The following is a 6,000-nucleotide window of genomic DNA, read 5'->3' as shown; positions in this document are numbered from 1 at the left end:
AATGCTCTTTCTTATTGGTCGGTTAACTAATTTTCACATAGTGATGTCAACATGGAAGGCCAAAACTCTGAAATTTCAGGCAGTCTTTTCAAATCAAATCAAACTTTATTTGTCACATGCGCTGAATGCGACAAGTGTAGACCTTACAGTTAAATGCTTACTAACAAGCCCTTAAAACCAACAGTGCAGTTGAAGAAGAGTTAAGAAAATATTGACAAAATAAACTAAAGTAAAAAATTATAAAAAGTTACACAATAACATAACAATAACGAGCCTATATACAGGAGGTACCGGTACCGAGTCAGTGTGCGGGGTTACAGGTTAGAGGTAATTTGTAAATGTAGGTAGGGGTGTAGTGACTATGCATAGATAATAAATAGCGAGTAGCAGCAGTGTACAAAACAAGTGGAAGGGGGGGGTCAATGTAATAGTCCGGTGGCCATTTGATGAATTGTTCAGAAGTCTTATGGCTTGGGAGTGGAAACTATTAAGGAGCTTTTTGACTCTAGACTTGACGCTCCGGTACCGCTTGCTGTGCGGTAGCAGAGAAAACAGTCTATCACTTGGGTGACTTGAGTCTCTGACAATTTTATGGGCTTTCCTCTGACACCGCCTATTATAAACAGTTGAAGTCAGAAGTTTACATACACCTTAGCCAAATACATTTAAAGTCACTTCTTCTAACGCCTCTTTATAGGAAAATGATCTAAAAGTAACTTAAAGTAAATCAGATTTCGTTACTGAGTTTGGGTAATCCAAAAGTACAATTTTGGACAGGTGACTATTAACTGTAATGGAAAACATTTAGAAAGTAACCTACTGTGGTCGATTGGGTTTCTCATATCCTGTGGACTGACATAATGCACACATCAATATCATGGACCGAATGAATAAATTATGAATGATTGGATGAAAGAATGAGTGAATGAAAGAACAACAAGTGCTTTATTCGTCCATTTAATTGGAAACTTTTTTTTGCATCAGTATTCACTCGACCATATACAGTATGTGAGCTCACTGGACTCAACAGGACACTACCTCACTGCTGGGTCTGGGTGGAACCACTGGAGGAGCCTTGTCCCTTCTGAGGATATTCATACTGACCTGAGGGACACATAAAAGTGATACATGGCAAACACAATATGTGGAAGGACAGGACACGCACAAACAAATCAGGTATTAGTCACTTCAATACACTAGTCACTTTAATAATGCCACTTTAAGAATGTTTACATATCTCAAATTACTGATCTCATATGTATATACTGTATACTCTATCCTTCACTATCTATTATTTACTTCTATTGCATCTCAGCCGCTGTGTGTATTAGGTTTTGTTGTGGAATATGTTATATATTAGGTTTTGTTGTGGAATTGTTAGATATTACCTGTTAGATACTGCTGCACTGTCGGATCTAGAAGCATAAGCATTTCGCTACACTCGCAATAACATCTGCTAACCATGTGTATGTGACCAATAACATCTGCTAACTTCTATGGGCTACGTGGGACGCTAGCGTCCCACCCACGGGACACACTATTCAACAGCCAGCAAAAAATCAGAGCGCCAAATTCGAAAACAACAAAATGTCATAATTCAAATTTCTCAAACATACAACTATTTTACACCATTTTATAGATAAACATCTCCTTAATCCAACCACGTTGTCCGATTTCAAAAAGGCTTTACGGCGAAAGCATAAAGTTAGATTATGTTAGGACAGTACATAGACAAAAAATTACACACAGCCATTTTCAATGCAAGAACAGGCGTCACCAAAAGCAGAAAACCAGCTAAAATGATGCACTAACCTTTGACAATCTTCATCAGATGACACTCCTAGGACATTATGTTAGACAATACATGCATTTTTTGTTCTATCAAGTTCATATTTATATCCAAAAACAGCATTTTACAATGGCGCATGATGTTCAGAAAATATTTTGCCTCCAAAAATGCCGGTGAATCAGCACAACAAATTACAAAATTACTCATTATAAACGTTGATAAAATATTAAACTGTTATTCAAAGATTTATAGATTAACATCTCCTGAATGCAATTGTGTTGACAGATTTCAAAATAACTTTACTGGGAGAGCACACTTTGCAATAATCTGAGTACTGTGCTCAGAAAGAAACAGCAGGCAATTATAGACACCGGCCATCTTGGAGTCATCTAAACGCATAAATAGCATAAGAAATATTCACTTACCTTTGATAATCTTCATCAGAAGGCACTTCCAGCAATCCCAGGTCCACAATAAATGTTGTTTTGTTCGATAAAGTTCATAATTTATGTCCAAATAGCTCCTTGTTGTTCGCGCATTCAGTAAGCTACTCCAAATGTAGGAAGTGCGCCCAAAATTTCACGACGAAAGTAAAAAAAATAAAATCTATTTACATTCGTTCAAACATGTCAAACGTTGTATAGCATCAATCTATTTACATTTGTTCAAACATGTCAAACGTTGTATAGCATCAGTAATATTCCAACCGGACTCATGCTATGTCTTGAAAAAAGTTTTGGAACACAGGTATCCTCTCACGTGAAGGCGCGCAATGAACTGAAGTGGTTTTCTCAGTGACCTGCTTCACAGCCTTCTTGTTCGGTCTGTGTTTGCCGCAAAAGGCTTAGGAAGTGCAAAATGAACCCTAACTCACTGTGTGTCAGAAAGGCAAGGACTTGAAAAAAATGCAGGCACCAGATTTTCATTTCCTGCTTGCAATCTTCTCAGGTTTTTGCCTGCCATATTAGTTCTGTTCTACTTACAGACACCATTCAAACAGTTTTAGAAACTTCTGAGTGTTTTCTATCCAAATCCACTAACAATATGCATATTCTAGTTTCTGGGCCAGAGTAGTAATCTGTTCAAATTGGGTACGTTTTTCATCCGACCGTAAAAATACTGCCCCCTAGCCCCAACAGGCTAACCATGTGTATGTGACCAATAACATCTGCTAACTATGTGTATGTGACCAATAACATCTGCTAACCATGTGTATTCGACCAATAACATCTGCTAACCATGTGCATGTGACCAATAAAATTGGGTTTGATATTTGATATTGTATATTATCTACTCTGTTAAATGTGTCCCTATAACCACTGGGATCAAATAACTCCCGTTGAGATGACATTCGACTTTGCCTTTACAGTAAGACTATAGAAGAAAAAAAAATATATATATATATATATATATCATAATTAATTCCGTCACTTGGGAACTAGCCTACTGATGTGCAGAAGCAGAATACGGTCTAAACAAACATGACTGCATTCAACGTTCTACCTGCTCCGGTTACATGGTAAGGTTTCTTTTAGTTCAAATGGTAACAATACACCAGTCACTCGAGTCAAAACTCTAAAAGCCCAGTTTCTGTGCTGTGTGAAAAGTTTGAGATGTAGCCTAGAGAAATTCCATCATTTGGTGTTTTGTTGTTGGTGGAAAACAAGTTCTCAGGCACCTCTCCAAAATCTCACATAAATGTTCAATTAGGTTGAGATCTGGTGACTGAGACAGCAATGGCATACGGTTTACATTGTTTTAATGCTCATCAAACCATTCAAAGACCACTCATGCACTGTGGATGGGGGCATAGCCTTGGTAGCCAAAATAATAGCCTGCCCAGCATTTTTATACGTGACCCTAAGCATGATGGGATGTTAATTGCTTAATTAACTCAGGAACCACACCTGCTTTCAATATACTTTGTATCCCTCATTTACTCAAGTGTTTCCATTATGTTTCCATTATTTTGGCATCAGTGATAGTCAAGCTTGAAAAGATATTGTAAGTCACTCTGGATAAGAGTGTCTGCTAAATTATTAAAATGTAAGGTTCAGTGGAAAGTTTACAACATAAGTTCAAATGCATAATTATCTTTACTAACACAACTCCAATAGTTACCTTATTGCACATTTAATTGATCAATATTGGACATTTCATTTGATTACAGGATAAATAGCCCATTGATTAACATTTAAAAACTGTATAACCGGTTTTAAAAGGATACCATCATTAGATCAATGAATATAGACCTATATAACACCAAGCATATATCTTTATCTGGCTACAATAATAATAAAAAATACATTATAACTTTGTTAAAGATACAATGCAAACAACCAGCACACAGTAACTTGGGTCATATCTGCGGGTGAATGAGGGGTGTAGCTAAATCTTTAAATCAAGTGTCATGGAAATTCATCACTAAGTACTCAAACTCAATGGAAATGAATCAATCTTTATCATCACGGCCTGAGAGGTTCACAAACTCAATCCAAGCTTGATGAAAACTCTGACAAGTGCGTTCCCTCTCAGTTCTTATGTACTGCTACACAAACAAGTCATGCAAGCATGATTTACATTTTTCATTATTAACGTTGGTTCCTGCACGTGACTGATTGACACCTCACAAGGCTTCTTCCCTCAAAGCTAGGACCTTGAAACTGAGATACTTTTTTTGGTTCCCAGAACAATTCTTATTTTTTTTTAAACATTTTTAACAATGTTCTGGGCATACTGCCAATTGGTCTGAGGAGGAGGTCACAATCACCTGCATGAACCAAGATACAGTGAGAGGAGATACTGTTCACAATTCTTCAGACGATACAATTTTCCCTCACACAGGTGTAAGTCATATGGTCATATAACTTGTGTCAGGTGATTTTCTTAATGTTTTTGTTTTGACTACTTCACTTACAATCCAGTAAATTCATACATGCCCTTTATAAGTAAAAGCTTCCCATGCTGCAGAGTTGTCAGAAGAGGTAGTTGTCAGAACTGTTTGCTGAATACAATCAGAGTTTGAAACAAATTTGATCACAAGGTAAAAGTTCAGTTTATTATTTTCATTTAAAGAGGACCAATATAAAATGAGCTTATTACGTTTGGAAAGTCCTTGTTTGGTGTATGTCCCACAAAATAAAATATTCAAAGGAGATCCTGAAGACAAATCCTCAGTTTGACCAGAGAGGGGTCGTGTAACACATCAGACAAGTTGCATTGTGAGAGTTGTAGTTTTTCCTATACTACCATTAGCATCCTTCTGCTCCTCCCTGATAGCATTCAGCTCCAACAGGCCCTCATGCAGCACCTGAGCTACCTGCCTAATCATCAACGCCATGATTTTCTTAAACCCCTTCTTCAGCTCAGGAATCCTTAGTAAAGTATTTATCCACTCCCTTGAAGATGCCCCTGAGGGCCACAGCGGCTCCTTCTGTGATCTCTGTGGCCCTCGACACCGACCATCTGAGCGGCCCTCCGGACCTCCCAGTTCCCAGAGTAGTGCTGGGTCTCTCTATACATTCTGCTATAGCAGTAGGCCTGTGTTCTTATCAAATAATTAGTATCTCTAAGAGGAAATACTGTGTCTGATTGTCCTTCACCTTCTTGTCTTCATCTGATGGCAGCTCATCCCATTCTGAGAGACATGACAATCACCAGATTACAAACTGTGTGTGTCCGCGCGTGTGTTTGTTTGTGTATGTGGATGCACGTTTTTGTGTGGCATGTGACTCACGCTCCGCAGTATTCCACCACTCCATCAAGCTGTCAGTATCCTGTGAGACAGAGCAACACTGATGTCATCTCTAGACATTGCTTTCGCACAGTCAATTTCTTCCACTATTATCACTGAAATAGGACAGAGAATATACAACGAGTATATCAAACACCTTCCTAATATTGAGTTGCATTGCCCCCTTTTTGCCCTTAGAACAGCCTCAATTCGTCAGGGCATGGACTCTACAATGTGTCAAAAGCGTTCCACAGGGACGCTGGCCTATGTTGACTCCAATGCTTCCCACAGTTGTGTCAAGTTGGCTGGATGTTATTTGGATGGTGGACCATCCTTGATACACACGGGAAACTGTTGAGCGTGAAACCCAGAAGCATTGCAGTACTTGACACAAACCGGTGCACCTGGCACCTACTACCATAACTACTAACCTGTTCAAAGGCACTTACATTTTTTCTCTTGCCCATTCACTCTCTGA

This window comes from Salmo trutta, chromosome 5 (genome assembly GCF_901001165.1).
Source record: "Salmo trutta chromosome 5, fSalTru1.1, whole genome shotgun sequence".
In the NCBI taxonomy this organism is placed as follows: Eukaryota; Metazoa; Chordata; class Actinopteri; order Salmoniformes; family Salmonidae; genus Salmo; species Salmo trutta.
This window is presented reverse-complemented; position numbering follows the sequence as displayed.